General features: G+C 44.1%; 1 protein-coding gene across 4 annotated transcripts in view; it reads left to right on the forward strand.

The window, feature by feature from the left end:
• Positions 1–23,068, forward strand: part of LOC140494756 (N-acetyllactosaminide beta-1,3-N-acetylglucosaminyltransferase 3-like) — a 101,015-nt gene that overhangs the window by 15,601 nt on the left and 62,346 nt on the right. For 2 of the 4 annotated variants that reach the window (XM_072594322.1, XM_072594321.1), the window contains exon 2: positions 19,093–19,264. The exons of 1 other annotated variant lie outside the window; for it this stretch is intronic. The gene's annotated coding sequence lies outside the window, so the exon portion shown is untranslated. Of the gene's footprint in view, positions 1–5,870; positions 6,080–19,092; positions 19,265–23,068 lie in introns of those variants that run through there. One more of the 4 variants, XM_072594323.1, reaches the window with a different exon arrangement.

The raw sequence follows: 23,068 nt of genomic DNA on the forward strand, positions 1-23,068 counted from the left end.
GGCCAATCCACCTAATCTTCATATCTTTGGACAGTGGGTGGAAACCCATGCAGACAGTCACATAAAGCTGGAATCAAATCTATATGGTGCAGCAGTGCTAACCATCTGAACCATCGTGCCACCCTGCTCATTAAACACCTGATTAGTGGCATAACTAATGTCCTTAATATTTAACTTCCTATCTTGCCAAACAAGTTAGACATCAAGAATTCTCAACATGGAAATGACAGCATGTACCTGGCTGCTTCAGCACAACTGGATGTGACCAAGCTCCATGTTACTCAGCATCATAGGGCACCATCCATGGGAAACCACACATGTTCTGATGAAGAGTCTCCGGACCCGAAATGTGAACCCTGTTTCTCTCTCCACAGATGCTGCCAGACCTTCTGAGATTCTCCAGCACTTCCTTTTTTGTTTCCGAATTGTTTTTGTCTCTCTGCTTTTCTGCTCGGAAACACTTGTTGATATGGATCCCTCTGAATATTCCCTTTTTTGCCCAGTTCCATTCACGTTTAAGCTAACTACTCAACTGGTAACCTTTCACCTTCCAACATAAGACCGCCTCATACCAGTTAGAATTAAATAAGTTGCACTCCATTCTTACTGACTTCGTTGTCCGAAGTCGCTATCTTTCAACAAAATGTAATTTCAGTGCTTACTACTTTCATCCATCTGACTTCCCGAAGTGTGCTATCTGTGGTCACCTGTGCTTCCATTTGTGTCAGTATTTGTCCTTTTTTAAAGATCACTTTAGTCCACCTCAGTCACTCTCAGGTACTAACAATAGATTATGGCAGTTATAATTGTGTTTACCATCATTAACACATTTTGCAGTCATTATTCTAACGAACACAGGCCATCTGTTGCCCTGAGATTTGACATTGTATAATGTAGAGTCATTCCTCTGAATTATTACCTGCATTCTCCATTTTTATAAGGCTTACTCGAGCTTCCCAGCAAAGCCCTTATGAATATATTTGCATTTTGTTTTGCAGATTTAGCACATCTTTCCATTTGCTGGTCATGTTTCCTTTTCACTCGTGCAATGTCCTTGAGCTTAATGATTCCTGTATCCAAACAGAAAGGAGCACCATTTGAATATCATAAGCTTGATAAGCCACAGTGAGCAATTGCAGTTCTTCAAACACACACTTCCACTGAGGAGTCGGTGTCTGAATCAGACTCAGAGTGATCCAGAGGATTGTGGGGCTTTACATTAACCTCAAACAAACCTTTCATCTTTCAGTGAGAGGCCCGTTAGGGTGGATATAAAAGCTGGTCAGCAGTTATTCCTAAACCCTACATCTGTGCCACATTTATCACTGTATGTGGAGGGGGTGGGGGAGGGTGGTGGCACTGAGTGCAAATTGGCTGCTTTTTATGTCTCCTTTGTGACTTGAGTTTAACCCACAGCTAAACTAATAGTTCAACTGTATGGCATGATGGCTCAGTAGTTAGCACTGCTGCCTCACAGCACCAGGGACCTGGGTTTGATTCCTGCCTCGGGCAAATGTCTGTGTGGAGTTTGCACATTCTCCCCCGTGTCTGCGTGGGTTTCCTCCCACAGATGTGCAGGTTAGGGTGGATTGGCCATGCTAAATTACCTGTAGTGTTAGGTACATTAGTCAGGGGTAAATATAGGGTTGGGGAATGGGTCTGGGTGGGTTACTCTGGGTGGGTTACTCTGTGGAGGGTCAGTTTGGACTCGTTGGGCTGAAGGGCCTCTTTCCATACTGAAACTAATCTACTAGTTAAATGTGACTAGAATTTAGAAAGAGGTGAGCTGATTGAAGTCTTTGAGATATTACCAGGAAAAAAGCAGGGCCAGATAAGCTATTTCCACTGGTTGGGGATTCTCGATCTCAGGGCATAGTCTGAGAATGAGAACCAGACCATTCAGGAGAGATGTTAGGAAACACATTGACACAAAATGGGTAGTAGAGGTTTGGATCTCTACCCCCTTTTTTGTGTCAACGTGTTTCCTAACATCTCTCCTGATTGGATGCTGGATCAGTTGTTAATTTTAAATCTGAGATAGATTGTGTTTTTCTTCAGCAAATGTATTAAGGGGCATGGGCCAAAGGCCAGTATACGGAGTTAGGTCACAGATCAGCCATGATATCATTGAGTGTTGGAACAGGCTCGAGGGGCTGAATGGCCTCCTCCTCTTCCTATGAGTGTTGTAACTATTTAATAGGTATCTTTTAAATATCTTTGTGGAAAAGTGTTTTAAGGTTGTGAAAAGTGAAAACTATAAGGTTTTAACCTTTGAAAATACAATTTTGGGCCAGAATTTTAAACTTTTTGTTGTTGTTTCCTGTTGTGCTTTCTGTCAGTTTTCTGTCTTTCTTGTTTGCTTTTCAAATGCTGATTTTTGTTTGACCTGCGACATTTCTCTGAACTTTTATTAAGTCTCCCTTTTCTTACCTGTGGTTAAAAAACACTTTGTGACCTCTGGTTGTAAAAGGCGCTATATAAATCTCCCTTCCAAAAGGTGACCAGATGCTTCCTCAATCCAACTGTTCTGTTGACTCACTGAAGAAATTGTTCCGGACACACACCTCCTGCTGTGTTTGCCCTGGTTCAATGTCAAACATCTGATTTCCCTCCTTTGTTCTGCGTCTGTTTCCAGCATTTTTCATTCTGTTAAACAATTAGAAGTTTTTAGCTGAAATGTCGAAACTTAAAAGCTTGGATCAAACTGACATAAATTTTATGTTGATTGATCATTTTGTATCCTCGCAGCTGATTCTGTTTTCTTTAACCTGGTGGCTCCATATCAAAATGGAAACCAGATAAAGAATAAAAAAGAGACTAAATAAAAGTTCCCAAAAATACAGCAAGTTAAATAAAAAGCAGCATTGGAAAATAACATGAGGAAGACTGAAACTGTGGAGTTTGCTCATTCTCCCTGTGTCTGCGTGGGTTTCCTCCAGGTGCTCTGGTTTCCTCCCACAATTCAAAATGTGCCGGTCAGGTGAATTGGCCATGGGAAATGCAGGGTTACAGGGATGACAGAGCAGGGGGTATGCGTCTGGGTGGGATAATTTTTGGAGAGTCGTTGTTGACTTATTGGGCTGAATGGCCTACTTGCACACTGTGGTGATTTTATGATGATGCTAAGAAAACAGGCCAGAAAGCAGAACAGGAAGCAAAAATGAAATCGCTTAAAATTCTGACTTCATATTGTATTTTCAAAAGGGAAGGTCTTGTGGTTTTCACTTTTCATGATCTTAAAACACTCCAAAGCATTTATCCTCAAAGATATTATAGCGTAACCATTAAATAGTTACAACACTCATAGAAACAGGTTACATCTGTAGTCAATGGAGTAGTTTTGAATGGTTGAAATGTGGCAATTGGTTGACATTTCTGTGGAGCCAAACATGTTTAACTGCTCCGAGCAGCCCTAGAATTGAAGTAGAGTGAGGATTATTGTGGACTTTTTGCTAAACATCTCTTTGGTGGAACACAGTAAGCCAGAAATTGCTTCCTTGTCAAGTCTCATTTTAATCATCCAGTCCAAATAGAATCTTATCTTCTATCTGGAAGAGGGACTTTCCAATTGCTGGCCTATGATGTCAGCTTGTTTCAGTCATTCATTCCCTTTTGTCTGGGTCAGAAGGCGTGAAAACAAATTTGCACCAACTACCAGTCTTATCCAAACATTCGATGGTAGTGTCACTACCTTTGGGTTCAAGTCCAGAGGTGGAAACAGTTTGATTTGAAAAAAGAGGATTGATCAAAAAAGCTTCAGAGTGGAATTTAAGCTCATCAGTACTATATTGAGGGAATTGATGCTTCGGACATAAGCCCCTCATCAGGAAGCTTTTCCAGATGAAGGGCTTATGCCCGAAACATCGATTCTCCTGCTCCTCAGATGCTGCCTGACCTGCTGTGCTTTTCCAGCACCACACTCTCAACTCTGATCTTCAGCATCTGCAGTCCTCAATTTCTTCTATATTGAGGGAATGTTGCATTAACTCCTGCACAGCACAGCAACTCACGAGGTCAGCGAGAGAGAGAGAGAAAGACCACAGCGCTGCACGTCAAGAGGTTAGAGACTGAGAGAGAGAGATAGATAAAGAGAGAGAGAAAGAGAAGACCAAAGCAGACGTGAAGGGCTTGTGTCACTGGATCCGACAATGGCATGTGCACATGGAGCTTATTAGTGAGATGGAGTCAGCACCTGGTAGGTTATGGTGAATGAGTGAGGCCGGCTGTAAGGGATGGTTAATAACCTGCTGAAATAAGGCTGATTTGGCAGGGGAGGACCACAGCAGGGGACTGGGGGCATATGGACTGTGATGGATGTCCTGCAGGAGCGAGCTGGTGAGAACGCTCTTTGAGAGTTGGTTATGCGGACAACGTGGGGGCAATACCAAGGAGATTTAACCTGGGAGGCCGTGGGCGACTGGGCTCCCCTACTCCACCTGCAGACACCCCCTCCATCTCTCTGAGTGGCTGCAGAGTCAGGGTTAGAGCCACTGACTGCCTCTATCTGTCAAGACCTCTACCCCGATGTGGACATCTGACTGACCCCTGCACCGTCTCTGAGACTGTGACAACACCTTGGGGCAATTCCATCAAAACAACGTCACCACAAGTGAACTCCAGACTGCTTTCCGAATGAAGAAAATTCCATAACGTTTTCTTAACTGCAACCTACATCCTGTCTTCTGTCTCAATCAACACCCTGCCTGTTCCACCTTGCTGCCAATTCACTATCAGAAGGATATGATTGCATTTGAGAGGGTGCAGAGGAGATTCATCGCTTCATAAAGAAGGGATATAAGTTTAAAGTGAAAGGTAGGAGGTTTAGAGAGGATGAGAGGAAAGTCTTTTCACCCAGAGGCTGGCGGGGGTCTGAAGTGCATTGTCTGGGAGGCTAGCTGAGGCATGGACCCTCACAACCTTTTACAAAGTGCTTAGATGAGCCCTTGAAATACTATAATGTTCAAAGTTACGGGCCTAGCGTGGGAAATTGGGACCAGTGTATGGACTGAGCTGCCAGAGGAAGTGGTGGAGGCTAGTACAATTACAGCATTTATAAGGCATCTGGATGGGTATATGAATAGGAAGGGTTTAGAGGGGTATGGGCCAAATGCTGGCAAATGGGACGAAATTAGGTTGGGATTTCTGGTCAGCATGGACTGAAGGGTCTATTACTGTGCTGTACATCTTGATTCTAATGAAGATAGTAGTGTATTTGTGGCAGTACTGACTCAATGGGTTGAAGGCCTCTCCTGTACTATATGATTCTATGAAATTGTTGATAATTATATACGTGACTTGAAATCAGAAACAGAGTACAGGTATTATAATACCAAACATTTCCCTGGGGTGGGCAAGTCCAGAACTAGAGGGCACAGGTTTAGGGTGAGAGGCGAAAAATTTAAAAGGGAGCTAAGGGGTAACTTTTTCATGCAGAGGGTGGTGCGTGAATGGAATGAGCTGCCAGAGGATGTGGTGGATGCTGGTACAATTACAACATTTAAAAGGCATCTGGATGGGTATATGAATAGGAAGGGTTTAGAAGGATATGGGCCAAAGGCAGGCAAATGGTACTAGATTAATCTGGTCAGCATAGGTGAGTTGGACTGAAGGGTCTGTTTCCATACTGTACAAATCTATGACTCTGTGGAAGTTGAGTGAATAGGATATGGAGGTAAAATGCAGAAGATGTCGGATGCTGGTGAGTCAGAGGAAACATCAAATACATTTCCTGGAATTGACAAAGCTAGAGGGAGGAGCTGAAAGATATTTATACCTTTGAGCTGCTGCACAGCGACAAATATTTCAAACGAAAGCCAATCAGCAACAAACAAAGCCAACACAATGACAAACCACTGTGTAAACAGAAAAATGCCACAGTCCATTGGGTCAGACTGCAGCCTTGGAAACTGTTAGGGCTTCTGGTCGCCAAGAAATGAGAAAGTAATCCAAGCGTGAGAGACTGTGCTTTGTGTGATCTGGTCTCTCTGCCAGGCAGTCACGCGAGAGAATCCTGGGCTTTTTAACCGTTATAATGGAGCTCCTTTGAGGAAGGAGACACAAGACAAACCATGGGAGGAAGGTAAAACCACACCGTTTGTGTTAGCATTTGAGCTTGTCCAGCAAAAACCAGGTTTTCTTACAGCCCTGACCTCAGGAAATGTGCAGTGTGAGAGTGGGACTCTCAGATAAAGGTGTGAAGGTAAAACCCTGAAATCATGCAAGTAACGTTTACAGGTACATTGGAGTCCCTCTGGACAGAGGAATTAGAATGGGCAGGATGGCCTGTCTCATTGGTAATGATAAAAACTGAAATAACTGTGGATGCTGTAAATCAGAGATAAATAAATAGAAATCGCTGGAAAAGATCAGCAGGTCTGGCAGCATCTGTGGAGAGAAATCAGAGTTAACGTTTTGGGTTGAGTGACCCTTCCTCAGACGCTGTCAAATCTGTCGCATTTTCCAGTAATTTTTGTCTCATTGATCAAAATCTTGTGTGGAAAGGACTGAGTTCCTTGTGGGTGTTTGGTCAGTGCTGATGGGAAGGGATATGCGAACACAGAGAAAATATTGAGAAGTAAAACTAGCATGTATAGAGACAGACTAATGTAGTGAATAGTAAGCTAATGGTGGAATCACAGTAAGGGAGAAAGGAACAAAGTCTAAATTTGAGTTACACTGCTTGCATGTGAATGCATAATTATAGAGTTATTGAGGTCTACAGCACAGAAGAAGGCCCTTTGGCCCATCTAGTCTGTGCTGGTCAAAAACAGCCACCTCACTATTCTAATTCCACCTAATAAGAGTTACAGGCACTGATTGCATTGTGGGATTGTGATGTTGTGGCGATAATGGAGATCTGGTTTAAGAAAGGGTGAGATTGGGTACTAAATATTCCCGGCTACAAGGTGTTCATAAAGGATTAGGAGCACAAAAGTAGGAGGAGTGGTGTGTATTTGGTTAAAGACAGCATTGAACTTATGGAGAAAGGTAGTGTTTAGAGGGTTCAAGGACAGAGCCGTGGAATGAGAAGGGAATAATGAGATTATTCGGTGTTACCTATAGCCAGTGGGAAGAATGTAGAGGAACAAATCTGCAAGAAAATAGCAGAGAGGTTTAACTGTTATAGAGTATTCTTAATTACCTGTAAATTAACAGGGACCGAGTTAATGTAAGGGTCAGAAAGGAACAAGTATTGCTAATAATAGGGCGGCACAGCATCGTCCCAGGTTTGATTTCAGCCTCGCCTGACTGTGTGTGGAGCCTGTACATTCTCCCCACGTCTGCATGGGTTTCCACCTGGTGCTCCAGTTTCCTCCCACAGTCCAAAGATGTACAGGTTAGGTGAATTGGCCATGCCAAAATGCCCCATAGTACTCAGGTGCATAGGTTAGGTGCATTAGTCAGGGGAAATGTAGAGTAATAGGGTAGGGGAATGAGTCTGGGTGGGATACTCTTCAGAGGGTTGGTGTGGACTTGTTGGGCCAAATGGCCTGTTTCCACACTATAGTGTTATGAACTGGGCCAGACCACTCAAAACATCCTTAAGCAGGCAGCCCCAGACCATAACATTGCAATTTGTTTCAGTAAGTGTACAGTGAAAATTACCTGGATTAAGTTAGCTAGGTTGTCTACCAGGTTTAAAACAGACAAAACATTTATTCACAAAATTACACAATGAAACTTGAAGAACAGAATAAAGAGCCCCTCCAGAACTCAGTCTATCCAAAGTAGACTTAAGTATCATGTTCCAAATAAACACAGCAGTCCCAATAAGCAAACCCCCTTGAAAACACAATACAAAAAAGAGTCAGATGCTTACTGGTTGAAATTCAAAGGGCAGCAGAGAGAGTTTCCACAACAGCTTCCTGTTGAACTCTCAACCAGTTCTGGACTGAACTAAACTGCTCAGCTCGCTAGAGAGCTGACCACTCCCCTTTCCTTCTACAGGTCACTTCTAAAACATGACCACTTTGGCCTGAAGTCTCATCTGTTTACCTCTAAACAAAAGGCCTCTCAAAATCCTTTCAATCTCTGTAGCAAACCAGACTGATCAGAGCCCGGCCTGGTTTATTGTCCCTCTGAAAACAATCAAGGGTAGTCTCCTTGAGCCAAGGAACAGATTTTAGTCAAAAAAAAAGGACTAGCTTTGTGACAGTAGGGATTCTGTGAATAATCTTGTGTGAAAAGGAATGAGTTCCTTGTGAGTATTTGGTCAGTGCTGATGTAGATTACATTTCCTGCAGCGGTATGTATCCAGCTCAACCTGAGATAAGGCTCTGTTAGACAGCCCTTGGTAATGAGGTGGGCCAAAGAAATCAGGTAACAATGGAGCAGACCATTTCGGGAACAGTGATCATTGTATCATAAGGTTTGGGATGATGGTAGGAGATGAAGGACTGAGTAAGGATAATCAATTGGTAGATAGAGCAGGCTTTGAAGGTGCAAGAAGAGAACTGGGCTGGATATATTGGAACTAAAGCTTGTTGGGACAAACAGTAGATCCCCTTTAAGAGGAAATGGGTTGGGCTACTGTTGAGGTATATTCCCTTACACTGGAAAGATGGGACAAATAAATCCAAGCTCTCTGAATGAGGAAGGAGATAGAAATTAAGGTAAAGAAGAATGTATGTACTCGTGGCCAGTGTGAGGAAGTAAACACAATTGAGAACCATGCTGAATATAACAGGTTCAGAAGGGAGGTGAGAAAGCAAATAAGGGAAGGAACGAAGGACTCTGAAAGAGGTCTGGCAGCTAAAATTGAGGGAAGTCCTCCAAAGTCTTTTTCAAGCACATCAGAAGTAACACAATGGTAAAAGGAGAATTAGGACAGGTTAGGGACCAAAAAGGGGATTTACATTTTGGGGCAAAACTTATGGCTTCAAGGTCGATGGTGCTCAAGCTGTAGTGACAGAAGGGGAGGGTGAATTAACAGGAGGGTTGATTACTAATGAGGAGGGGGCATTGGATAAACTGTTGGTATTTCAAGTTGATAAGGCACTGGATCTAGATGAACTATATCCAAAGATAACGAAGGAAATAAAAGTGGGGATTACAGTAGCAGTGATAATTATCTTTCCCTGGATTTGTGTGTGGTGCTGGAGGATTGCAAAATTGTAAACCAGAAGACCATCAGAAACAGGAACAGGAATGCGCCATTCAGGCCCTCAAGCCTGCTCTGCCATGTGATATGATCATGGCTGATCCGACATTCCTACATCCACTTTCCTGCCTTTTTTTCCATAATCCTTGATTCCCCAACTGATCAAGAACTTGTCAATTCTCAGCCAGAAAATATACCACAAGGGCTCTGCCCCCATAGCTCACTGTGGCAAGGAGATGCAGGGAGTCTCAACCCTCTGACAGAAAAAAAATCCTCCTCATCTCAGTCTTAAATTAGCGTGCCTTTATTCTGAGACTGTGACCTCTGGTCCTAGACTTTCCCCTGAGGGGAAACTCCCTCTCAGCATTTACCCTGTCAAGCCCCTTAAGAATCCAATATATTTCAATGAGATCATCAAACACTCTTCTAAAGCTGAAAATGTGTTGCTGGAAAAGCGCAGCAGGTCAGGCAGCATCCGAGGAGCAGGAGAATCGACGTTTCGGGCATGAGCCCTTCTTCAGGAATGAGGAGAGTGTGCCAAGCAGGCTAAGATAAAAGGTAGGGAGGAGGGACTTGGGGGAGGGGCGTTGGAAATGTGATAGGTGGAAGTAGGTTAAGGTGAGGGTGATAGGCCGGAGTGGGGGTGGGGGCGGAGAGGTCAGGAAGAAGATTGCAGGTTAGGAAGGTGGTGCTGAGTTGGGTTGGGACTGAGTCAAGGTGGGGGGAGGGGAAATGAGGAAACTGGAGAAATCTGAGTTCATCCCTTGTGGTTGGAGGGTTCCTAGGCGGAAGATGAGGCGCTCTTCCTCCAACTGTCGTGTTGCTATGGTCTGGTGATGGAGGAGTCCAAGGACCTGCATGTCCTTGGTGGGGTGGGAGGGGGAGTTGAAGTGTTGAGCCACGGGGTGGTTGGGTGATTGGTCCGGGTGTCCCAGAGGTGTTCTCTGAAACGTTCCGCAAGTAGGCGGCCTGTCTCCCCAATATAGAGGAGGCCACATTGGGTGCAGCGGATGCAGTAAATGATGTGTGTGGAGGTGCAGGTGAATTTGTGACAGATATGGAAGGATCCCTTGGAGCCTTGGAGGGAAGTGAGGGGGGAGGTGTGGGCGCAAGTTTTGCATTTCTTGGGGTTGCAGGGGAAGGTGCCAGGAGTGGAAGTTGGGTTGGTGGGGGGTGTGGACCTGACAAGGGAGTCACGGAGGGAGTGGTCTTTTCGGAACGCTGATAGGGGAGGGGAGGGAAATATATCCCTGGTGGTGTGGTCCGTTTGGAGGTGGTGGAAATGACGACGGATGATATGATGTATATGGAGGTTGGTGGGGTGGTAGGTGAGGACCAGTGGGGTTCTGTCCTGGTGGCAATTGGAGGGATGGGGTTCAAGGGCAGAGGAGCAGGAAGTGGAGGAGCTGCGGTGGAGAGCATTGTCGACCACGTCTGAGGGGACATTGCGGTCTTTGAAGAAGGAGGCCATCTGGGTTGTACGGTTTTGGAACTGGTCCTCCTGGGAGCAGATGCGGCGAAGATGAAGGAATTGGGAAAATGGGATGGTGTTTTTACAGGGGGCAGGGTGGGAGGAGGTGTAGTCTAGGTAGCTGTGGGAGTCGGTCAGTTTATAGTAAATGTCCGTGTTGATTTGGTCGCCAGTGTAGATAGAAATGGAAAGGTCTAGGAAGGAGAGGGAGGAGTCTGAGATGGTCCAGGTAAATTTGAGGTCAGGGTGGAAGGTGTTGGTAAAGTGGATGAACTATTCAACCTCCTCGTGGGAGCATGAGGCAGTGCCGATACAGTTATTGATGTAGCGGAGGAAAAGGTGGGGAGTGGTGCCAGTGTAGCTGCGGAAGATGGACTGTTCCACATATCCGACGAAGAGGCAGGCATAGCTGGGGCCCATGCGGGTGCCCATGGCTACTCCTTTGGTTTGGAGGAAGTGGGAGGATTAGAAAGAGAAGTTGTTCAGGGTGAGGACCAGTTCAGTCAGTCAAAGGAGGGTGTCAGTGGAAGGGTACTGGTTGGTATGGTGGGAAAGGAAGAAGTGGAGGGCTTTGAGTCCTTCGTGATGGGGGATGGAGGTGTACAGGGACTGGATGTCCATGGTGAAGATAAGGCGTTGGGGACCGGGAAGCGAAAATCATGGAGGAGGTGGAGGGCGTGGGTGGTGTCCCGAACGTAGGTGGGGAGTTCTTGGACTAAAGGGGACAGGACCAACATCCATATACACCCACTGGTCCTCACCTACCACCCCACCAACCTCCATATGCATCATATCATCCGTTGTCATTTCTGTCACCTCCAAACGGACCCCACCACCAGGGATATATTTCCCTCCCCTCCCCTATCAGCATTCCGAAAAGACCTCTCCCTCTGTGACTCCCTTGTCAGGTCCACATCCCCCACCAACCCAACCTCCACTCCTGGCACCTTCCCCTGCAACCCCAAGAAATGCAAAACTTGTGCCCACACCTCCCCCTTTACTTCCCTCCAAGGCCCCAAGGGATCCTTCTGTATCCACCACAAATTCACCTGCACCTCCACACACATCATCTATTGCATCCACTGCACCCAATGTGGCCTCCTCTATATTGGGGAGACAGGCCACCTACTTGCGGAAGGTTTCAGTGAACACCTCTGGGACACCCGCACCAACCAACCCAACCACCCATGGCTCAACACTTCAACTCCCCCAAGGACATGCAGGTCCTTGGCCTCCTCCATCGCCAGACCATAGCAACACGATGGCTGGAGGAAGCGCGCCTCATCTTCCGCCTAGAAACCCTCCAACCACTAGGGATGAACTCAGATTTCTCCAGTTTCCTCATTTACCCTCCCCCCACCTTGTCTCAGTCCCAACCCTCAAACTCAGCACCACCTTTCTAACCTGCAATCTTCTTCCTGACCTCTCTGCCCCCACCCCCACTCCGGCCTATCACCCTCACCTTAACCTCCTTCCACCTATCACATTCCCAACGCCCCTCCCCTGATCGGCCCTCCCCTCACTCTGGCCATCCTCTTGTTCCTCATGTAAGTGTAGAATGCCTTCAGGATTTCCTTAATCCTCCCTGTTCAAGCTTTTCTACGTCCCCTTCTGGCTCTCCTGTGTCCATTCTTCAGTTCCTTCCTGGCTACCTCTGGAACCCTATCTGATCCTTGCCTCCTCAACTTTAAGCAAGCTTCCTTCTTCCTCTTGACAAGGGATGTGGAACACATTGTCACCCAACACATCTTTCAACCTACCATCCCTTCCTTGCCTCAGTGGGACAAACCTATCCAACACTATCGGCAATTGCTTCCTAAACAACCTCCATATTTCTGTTGTGCATTCCACATTTGTTCCCAATTTAGGCACCTCAGTTCCAGCATAATAACATTGTAATTCCCCTTCCCCTAATTAAATATTTTCCCATACCGTGTGCTCATATCCCTCTTCATGAGTATAGTAAAGGTCAGGGAGTTGTGATCGCTATCACTGAAATGCTCTCCCATTGAGAGATCTGACACCTGACATGGTTCATTGCCAAGCACCAAATCCAATATGGCGTCCCCTCTCGTCAAGGGGATTCCTGAGGAACACCTTTGTTACTGGCTGCCATCCTGATAAAGCCCCTTTTATCTTTACTCTCTGCCTTCTGTCAGTCAGTCGATCATCTCTCTGTGTTAGTTCCTTGCCCCTAACATCATGAGCTCTTACTTTGTTTAGCAACATCCTGTGTGGCACTTGTGGAAACATCTTCTCCATGTTCACCATATCCAGACCTTTCAGTATTCCGTAAGTTTCAATCAGGTCTCCCTCATCTTTCTAAACTCCATCAAGTATAGACACAGAGTCCTCAACCATTCCTCATATGACAAGCCTTTTATCCCTGGGATCATTCTTGTAAACCTTTTCTGGACCCTGTCCAAGGCCAGTACATCCTTCCTTAGATATGGGGCCCAAAAATGTTCAAAATATTCCAAATGCGGTCTAACCAGAGCCTTACAAAACCTTAGCAGTCCATTTCTGCTCTTGTATTGTAGCCCCCTTGAACTGAATGCTAACATTGCATTTGTCTTCTTAGCTGCTAACTGAACCTACAAATTAACCTTACCAGAATCCTGAACGTGCACTTCCAAGTCCCTTTGTATTTCAGATTTCCGAAGCCTTTCTCCATTTAAAGAATAGTCCACACTTCTTTTCTTCCTACCAAAGTGCACAACCTCACAGTTTCCCACATTGTATTCCATCTGCCACCTCTTTTCCCCTTCTCCTAGCCTGTCCAAGTCCTTCTGCAACCTCTCTGCCTCTTCACCACTACCCGTCCTTCCACCTATCTTTGTGTCATCTGGAAGCTTAGTAACAATACCCTCAGTTCCTTTGACCAGATTGTTAATGTAGAAATGTGTATATTTGTGATCCCAACATGGACTCCTGAGGAACACCATAAGTCACTGCAAGAGAAGCATCTAACTGATAAGGAACATCTGAAACTGCAGCAGTGAGGAGTTATGACAGGGTATTTATCTCATCCTTCAGCTCTAAGAGTAGAGGAGTGGCTATACTGATAAGAAAAAAACCTCCCTTTCCAGGTAACGGAGCAGATTAAGGATGAACATGGATGGTTTATTATTCTTAAAGCCCTAATACATGGAGAAGAGTATGGCATTTTGAATGAATATTGTCCCCCCGTGCTCCCTCTTAAATTTCTAATTGATGCAGTGGCTAAATTAATGAATTTTGGAGTCACCATATGATTGTAGGAGGGGATTTTAATCGCTTTATAGATCCAGAGGTTGACAGGGCACCAAAGGACCTGGCAGGTATTGCCCACGCGGTCTAAACAGCTGGTGAACATGTGCGATGAGTTGGGACTAGTGAAGTACCTCCACCCTAATGGAAGAGACTTTAAAACTTCACATTTTATTCCAACCCACACAAATGCCATACGTGAATTGATACGTTTTTATGCCAACTGACGGTCTGGACAGAGCATTGGCAGGCAAAATTGGGAATGTAACTGTTTTGGAACATGCACCAGTGTATCTAGATGTTAAAATCAAGGGTAATGGAATGAATGCATGCCACTGGCACATTGATCCATTTTTGTTAAGGGATAGTGAATTTATTGAATACATTACTAGAGTGTCCATGGCGTTTTGGGATATTAATTCAGGTACGGCTAGTAATCCAGCAATGCTTTGGGAGGCCACTAAGGCATATTTATAAGGTCTGATCATTTCATATTCAACGACCAGAAAGAGGCAGAGGGAGGAGCAGCAATGGATGCTGGAGACCCAGCTGAAGGTAGCTGAGAAAACAGGCTGTTATTGGTTAAGCTGCAGCAGGTCACAGCTCTCCAGGCTGCTCTCAACTCAACACGCACACACGTGGCTAAAAAAGTGGTCTCCTTTGCCAAACAAAGACTGTTTGAGTTTGGAGATAAGTCTGGTAGGTATCTGGCTTATTTGGCTAGGAGGAAAAAAGCTTCCCAATCTATTACGTCTGTTAGGCAGAAGGCTGGTACGATTATCCGCGAATTGAAGAGGACCAATGTTAGGTTTAGGGAATACTTTGCAGAGCTATATTGGTCAGAGGGGTCGCGAACATGGTACAATGGGAATGCAGTCCTTTTTTGAAAATCTGGACCTCCCCAATATAAGTATAGAGTAGGTTTCCCTTTTGAATGTGCCCATAATGGTACAGGAAGTGCAGGAAGCAATAAGGCATCTCCAGGGTGGCAAAGCACTGGGGCCAGGTGGATTCCCAACTGAGTTCTATAAGGAATTCATAAACCTGTTAGTGGAGCCACTTCTGGGGAAGTACAACTGTTCTTACACACAGGATTGTCTGCTGCCTTCTCTTAGGGAGGCCAATATCTCCCTCATTGTAAAGAAGGGAAGGACCCTGAAGAATGTGCTTCATACAGACCAATTTCACTGTTGAATGTAGATTTCAAAAGATTGATTCCAGGGTTGGTGAGCTCCCTAGATGCAGAAAAGGCGTCAGATAGGGTGGCTGGATCTGTTTTTGGTTTGGGGGAGATCCTTTGCCAGATGGGTAGCAGTAATGTATAATGATCCTAAGGCCGCAGTCATTACAAACAGTGCTAAGTCTAATAACTTTAACATTGGAAGAGGTAGTTGACAGGGGTGTCCTCTGTTACTGCTATTCTTTACCTTGGCAATTGGGCTGTTAGCCAAAACTATCAGGACAGATCCTGAAATAATAGTGCCAAGGGTGGGAATGAGGGAGCATAAGATCACCCTGTACACTGATGATGTCCTTTTATTTTTGGCCGATCCAGAGAAGTTTGTTCCTCGACCGATCCAAACAATTAATTCATATGGTGGTTGCAAGATCAATTTTACAAAATCGGAAGCCATGCCTGTAGGGGGATTAGTGAAGGGCGGAATGCATTCCCGTTTAGATATTCGCCAAAAGGTTTTTTATATTTGGGAATTTTTATTACCCACTCCTTCCACCAGCTGTATAAAGCTAACTATGCACACCTACTACAGAGGATAAAACAGGATTTGCAGCGGTGGGAGTGGTTTACCGTTTTCATGGTTGGGCCGAATAGCCCTGATGAATGTTCTTCCTCACCTGTTATACCCCATGAGAATGCTCCCATTGTTGTTATCCAGACAAGTGTTACAGAGGCTCAGCGGTTGGCTAGAGTCCTTTATTTGGTGCCATAGGCTCCCTCTAATTAAATTCACTAAATTGCAGCTTTCACAGGCTGAGGGAGGGGTGGATCTTCCAGATTTGAAGATATATCAATTAAGTGCTCGGTTAACATATGTTGGTGACTGGGTAGGGGGGAATTCGGAGTTGATTTGGCTTGATATTGAAGCCTCACAATCGAGCTGTTCTTTAATTAATTTATTATTCATGGACAAAATGAAATCCATTGACCCAGCAATGTAAAAGTCCAATTATTTTAAATACAGTAAAAGCCTGGAGGATAATGAGGCAAGATGAGGGCAGTTTGTCTAAGACTTCACCATTTACCTCATTGGTGGGAGCTCAAGGATTTAAACCTGGGGTAATGGACTCTGTTTTTAAGGCATGGGAGAATAAGGGAATCTTTTGTCTGGGAGACTTATTCGAGGCGGAGGTCCTGAGGTCATTTAGTCAGTTACATCAGAAATATGGATTGTCTAATAGGGACCTTTTCTGATACTTCCAGACGAGGGACTATATACAGAGGAAGACCACGCTCCTGGTCCAGTGTTACAAATCAGATGTGGAGAAAAGAACATTCCGGGGTACGGGTGCTCTTTCACCCAGTATTTTATATCACTTACAGAAAGGTCGTGCCCTGGGGGAACATGGAAGGACTCTGTAGGAGGTGGAATTGAGACTGAGGAGAGGATATTTCATCGGAGATATAGGAAGACATCTGGGGGAATGTAAGGAAAATCTCAGTATGTAACAGAGCGCAGGCCATGCAATTGAAGATCATACACAGGGCTCATGATGCCAGAGAGGCTAGCTAAGTTCAAGAGAGGAGCGTCATCTGGATGTCCCCAATGTGACATTAGTATAGACATTCTCACACACTGTTACTGGTCCTGTTGTGCGATCCAGAGATATTGGAGTGCTATAATAAGGGAGCTAAAGGTCATCCTGGGGATTGAAATTAATGTGGATCTGGTATTGCTTCTTTTGGGGTTACCAAATTTGCCCTCTCTGGGAGAAGGAGAAAGTGAGGACTACAGATGCTGGAGATCAGAGCTGAAAATGTGTTGCTGGAAAAGCGCAGCAGGTCAGGCAGCATCCAAGGAGCAGGAGAATCGACGTTTTGGGCATGAGCTCTTCTTCAGGGCTCATGCCCGAAACGTCGATTCTCCTGCTCCTTGGATGCTGCCTGACCTGCTGTGCTTTTCCAGTAACACATTTCCTCTCTGGGAGAACACAGGAAGAGATTGTTTAACATTCTTACCCACTGTGCGAGGAAGAACGTTTTACTGAATTGGACGTCAGAAAACCCCCCCAGGTCTTTTGGGTGGCGTAGGCTGGTGATGCAGCATCTCATCCAAGACTACCTCACAAATATGGTGCACCACAAAACGGAACAGTTTTACAAGACATGGCAGCCCTTTTTAAAATTATATTGATGCTGACTTATCAGCAATATTAATTAGGGCTGTGGTATAGCTGTGGGAATCAGTATAAGCGCCTGTGGGGCCCCGGGAGGAAGAGACTGGGGGAAAAGAATATGGGTACTGTAGATGGTGCTTCCAGGGATGGAAGACTCAATGGAGGTGTGATGAGTGAGATAGAATACAGTAGTGAGATATTATTTAATTTTAAGTTATCTGAATTTAGTTTAAGTTAGTATTTAATATGTCTGTAGTTTAATTTATGTAGGAAAGTTTGTTCTGGTATAAATTGGAGGTGTAGTGGATAGCGAAGAGGGTTACCTCAGATTACAACAGAATCTGGACCAGATGGGCCAATGGGCTGAGAAGTGGCAGATGGAGTTTAATTCAGATAAATGCAAGGCGCTGCATTTTGGGAAAGCAAATCTTAGCAGGAATTATACACTTAATGGTAAGGTCCTAGGGAGTGTTGCTGAACAAAGAGATCTTGGAGTGCAGGTTCATAGCTCCTTGAAAGTGGAGTCGCAGGTAGATAGGATAGTGAAGGCGGTGTTTGGAATGCTTTCCTTTATTGGTCAGAGTATTAAGTACAGGAGTTGGGAGGTCACGTTGCGGCTGTACAGGACATTGGTTAGGCCACAGTTGGAATATTGTGTGCAATTCTGGTCTCCTTCCTATCGGAACGATGTTGTGAAACTTGAAAGGGTTCAGAAAAGATTTACAAGGATGTTGCCAAGGTTGGAGGACCTGAGCTACAAGGAGAGGCTGAACAGGCTGGGGCTGTTTACCCTAGAGTGTCGGAGGCTGAGGGGTGACCTTATGGAGGTTTATAAAATTATGAGGGGCGTGGATAGGGAAAATAGACAAAGTCTATTCCCTAGGGTTGAGGAGTCCAGAATTAGAGAGCATAGGTTTAGGGTGAGAGGGGAAAGATATAAAAGAGACCTAAGGGGCAACTTTTTCACGCAGAAGGTGGTATGAGTATGGAATGAGCTGCCAGAGGAAGTGGTGGAGGCTGGTACAATTGCAACATTTAAGAGGCATTTGGATGGGTATATGAATAGGAAGGGTTTGGAGGGATATGGGCCGGGTGCTGGTAGGTGGGACTAGATTGGGTTGCGATATCTGGTCGGCATGGACGGGTTGGACCGAAGGGTCTGTTTCCATGCTGTACATCTCTATGACTCTAACAGTAGGTCATGTATTAATAATGGTACTGTGTTATGGCTTTTTCTTTCTACTTCCTTTTCTCTGTTTTAATGGTGTTTATCTTTTTTTTAGTATATAAAGTTTTGTAAAAGATTAAAATGGGTTTTCAATAAAAATATTTTTAAAAAAAAGATGGAGATCGAGAGGACACAATTTTAAAGTGTTTTGCAAACAAGTGAATATAGAGTCATAGAGATGTACAGCATGGAAACAGACCCTTCGGTCGAACCTGTCCATGCCGACCAGATATCCCAACCCATTTCCCCCAGGTAGCCTGGGTTTGCAGTGCACTGCCTGGAAGCATGGGAGAGACATGTTCAGTTGATCTATTCAAGAAGGTGTTGGCTCATTATTTCAATAGAAACAAGAAGCAGCGCTGGGGAGGAAAGGCAGGAATTTGGCATGAAGTCAAAAAGCTTTGAAAGCTGGTACAAGGGGCTCTTGTGTGTAGTGGTAGTGACCCTAACTCTGAGCCAGAGGACCTGTGATACAATCCCACCTGCTCCAGAGGTGTGTAATAGCATCCCTGGATAGGTTGATTAGAAAATACCTCCAGGACTTGTGCAGATATGATCCTGTGAGCACTATAACATTTTTCTCGGCTGTGGTGCTAAAATTGCGAAAGGGCTAAGTTGGTTTTATAATGAAGCAACTTTGTGCTGATGAGTTGTTGATTGCTTGTAAACATATGCCATTTTGTTCCTCAGAAAAACGGCTTTAATTACATTTGTGTAACCGTAAGAGGAGAAAGTGGAATGATGTGCAAGAGCCTGTGACAGTGTGACAAAGTCTACAATAGAATGTGAGGTATAAGGAAAGGAAGCATTGCACAATTTCTACAAGTTAAAGGCTACGTTTGGAAAATTCTGGAGAACAAAGGTACTCTTTTCTTTCAGCTTGCACAGTGAGCAGTTTGCTGGGTGATTTTTAAAGAAGCAATGCTGTTTGGCTTTTGATGCTGACTCAATTTTTAATTTCAAATTTAGAATTATTGCTTATGCCTTGCTGTGAACACACCATTTTAATACAGCAAATTACAACATTCTAGGAGACAACAGAACTGTCTTAGTGGAAAAGCAAACATTAGGAGAGGCAATAGATGTTAAAAACTACAACATTGTATAAGGGCAGTGCATTCCCTTATAACCTGTTAGGAAGAAGGTGATTGCTGTGGACAGTCACTGAATCTCAGAATTGTTGTGGTGTGGAAGGTCTCTGTTGAACCCATTATGTCTAACTCTCTCTGACCAAACATCATCAGCCAAGAAATACTTTCCTCTGTTGTTGATAAAGAGAACCAGACCGCGTAGGTTCTGAATATTTTATTTTAGACGAAGATTTATTTCTTTATTTGTCCAATCAGTGAGGTAAGTGAATAAAAATATTGAGACACTCTGCAGTAAGTGAATAACTGATGCTAGCTGATAATTCTATGTTTTCCAGGGGGGTTAATGAAGGGGGAAAAAATATATTATTTGGAGATCTATGTAAAAGGTTAGAAACAGTTCCATTGTGTTAAGTTTAATTAAGGAGTGACTTAGCAAATAAAAGAAGCGTTTGATAGTACAACAAATCCCTACAGAAGGAATTAATTTTATCTTGAGGAATAACCTGCCTGGTTCAAAAATATGGGCCTCACTCAGGGTATTGAGAAATAAAAGAAATGAGAGGAACATTCTGCATTATTACCTGACTGCGTTGTACCTTAATCTAATGCTCACTGGCTTAGCCAGGAACAGGGGGACTTTTAGAAATTCCATTGTCTAAGATTATTTTCGAAAGTCTGATTGGAAAGTGAGAGTTAAAGAGAATGAAGTTGATATCTTCTTTAATATAAACTCAACAGACGGATTCTGAATTGAGACAGGTGTCTCAAAAAGTCTACTCAGAAATTGAATCAGAGCCAATATCTGAGTGTTATTATTTTAAGACAAAATGTTAATGACGATGGGGAAACAATATCAAATAGTAGTGAGTGGTGCATGGGCAGTGGGTCCATCAAAGTGATAGTTCCATTTGAGTGTTGCAACAACATTTTAAGACTATCTCTTCACACTAAACTAAAATATTTATATTGGCTAGGATTATGTAAAGATTTTTCCAAACATGTCAGGTGATCAGTAGCTGCAGAATTACACTTCAACACAATCTGCAACCTCACAGCTCGGCATATCTCCTCTCAACTATTTACCATTGAGTTGAAAGTTCAGTGCTGTTCCTGTAAAGAGTGCAGGGGTCTTGGCTGCAAATATTGAGGTGGCAAGCTAGTGAGGTTACCTAGTTTCAGAATTACTTGCACACCAAACAGTGGAAGCAACAATGCAATGAGCTGAGGATAGATCAGATAGATCAGATAGATCAGATCTCAGCTCTGTACACCTGTGACATCCAATTGTGAACAGTGATAGACAATTAAAAAACTCACTGGGAGGGAAGAGTTCACAAATATCCCTGTTCTCAATTGCAGGGCAGTCCTGCACATCAATGCAAAATTCAAGGGATTTGCATCAAGCCTGAAGCAGTTTTACCTTGGCTTTCTCCAGTAGTCCCCAGCTTTACAGATGTCCGTCTTCAACTAATCTGATACCAGAAAATGAGTGAAGGCTTTGGATTTAGCAAAGGTATAGGCCCTGACAACATTCCAGCAATAGTACTGAAGACTTGTGCTCCAGAACTTGTTGCTCCCCTACCAAACTGTTCCAGTATAACGAGAACACTGGCATTTACCCCAAAACTTGGAAAATTGGCCAAGTTTGAGCTGTACATGAGAAACAGGACAAATATGCAAGCCGGCCAAGTGCCTACTCTCATTCATCAGCAACATCATCGAAGGGCTTGTTGGAGTGCTATCAGGTAGCACTGGCAGAGGTGTAACCTGCTCACTGACACTCAGCTTGGGTTATGCCAGGGCCACTCAGCCTTGTTTCAAACATGGACAAATGAGCTGGATTGCAGAGGCAGGTGAGAGTGACAGCCCTTGACATCAAGACAGTATTTTACTAAGTATCCAGGAGCAAAACTGGAGTCAACCGAAATCATGTGGAAAACCCTCCACTGGTTGGAATTTGGTTGTGGTGTTACGGTATTGGAGATGAGTCATCTCAGCTCCAGGTCAACTCTGCAGGTGTTTCTCAGGCTAATGTCCCGAGGCCCAACCATCTTCAGCAGCTTCTTCAATGAACGTCCCTTCATCATAAGGTCAGAAGTGGGGATGTTCAGCACCATTTGTGACTCCTCAGACACTGAAGCAACTCACAGGGCAGAGGCTTTTTAAAGAGATTGAAAACATGTTGTCTTGATTAGCTGTCTGATTAGTCTTCCTTCAATGACTCAGTAACATCCATTAACCAGGTAATGAGAAAGGCTCAGTAATGCTATTCCTTTTACGTCTTCCCTTCCTGTTCATAACTCAGGCTTCACTTCTCTTAAAGGTCTAGATGATACTAATGGCTTGATAGAATGTTGAATGACACAAACCTTTTGACCTATCATACCCATACCAACTACTAACCTTTATTGTTTATTCATTCACAAGATGTGGGTGTCGCTGACTGGAGCAGCATTTATTGCCCATCCCTAATTGCCCAGAGGGCAGTCAAGAGTCAACTACATTGCTGTGGGTCTGGAGTCACATGTAGGCCAGACTAGGTGAAGACAGCAGATTTCCTTCTCTCAGGTGTGAAAAGGATGAGATTTTGGTTGACTAGCTTTTCATTTCTGATTTTTATTGGATTCCAATTTCATCATCTGGCATGGTGGGATTTGAACACACGTTCCCAGAGCATTAATCTGGGGTTGATGAATCCAGTAACATTACAGCTAGACAAATACTTCCTTTACCTCAATCCCCTGCTTATTCCTGTAATACTGTAAATCCTCTCTCTTCAGGTACTATCCAATTCCTTTTTTTGAATGTCAACACTGAATCTGCTTCCACCACAATTTTAAATAGTTTATTCCTTCACTAAAGGTGACTTGTTAGTTGTCTATTGACTGAACTGGCCAAATCCTGAAGGACGTACCTGAGGATGTAAATTTGCTCACTGAGCTGGAACGTTAATTTCAGATGTTTCGTCACCATGCTCGGTAACATAATCTCTGATGAAGCTCTGGTGGTATGGCCCACTTTTTACTTATGTGTTTAGGTTTCCTTGGGTTGGTGATATCATTTCCTGTGGTGATGTTATTTCCTGTCTTTTTTTCTCGGGAATGGGATCTAAGTCGATGTATTTGTTGAATGAGTTCTGGATGGAATGCCATCCTTCTAGGAATTCTCATGTGTGTCTCTGTTTAGCTTGTCTTAGGATGGATGTGTTGTCCCAGTTGAAGTGGTGCCCTTCCTCATCTGTATGTGAGGATACTAGTGAGAGAGGGTCATGTCTTTTTGTGGCTAGTTGGTGTTCATGTATCCTGGTGGCCAGTTTTCTGCCTGTTTGTCCAATGTAGTGTTTGTTACAGTTCTTGCACAGTATTTTGTAAATGATATTAGTTTTGCCTGTTGTCTGTATAGGGTCTTTCAAGTTCATTAGCTGCTGTTTTAATGTGTTTATGGGTTTGTGAGTGTTACGACACAGGGGTAAACCCTCCTGTTAAATTTAAAACCAGCAACACAGAAAAGATTTATCCCATGCAGTAAAAATTTGAGTGGCCTCGGACTATTTAAAGTAACAATTAACAACTTCA

This window comes from Chiloscyllium punctatum, chromosome 24 (assembly GCF_047496795.1).
Source record: "Chiloscyllium punctatum isolate Juve2018m chromosome 24, sChiPun1.3, whole genome shotgun sequence".
NCBI classification, from domain to species: Eukaryota; Metazoa; Chordata; class Chondrichthyes; order Orectolobiformes; family Hemiscylliidae; genus Chiloscyllium; species Chiloscyllium punctatum.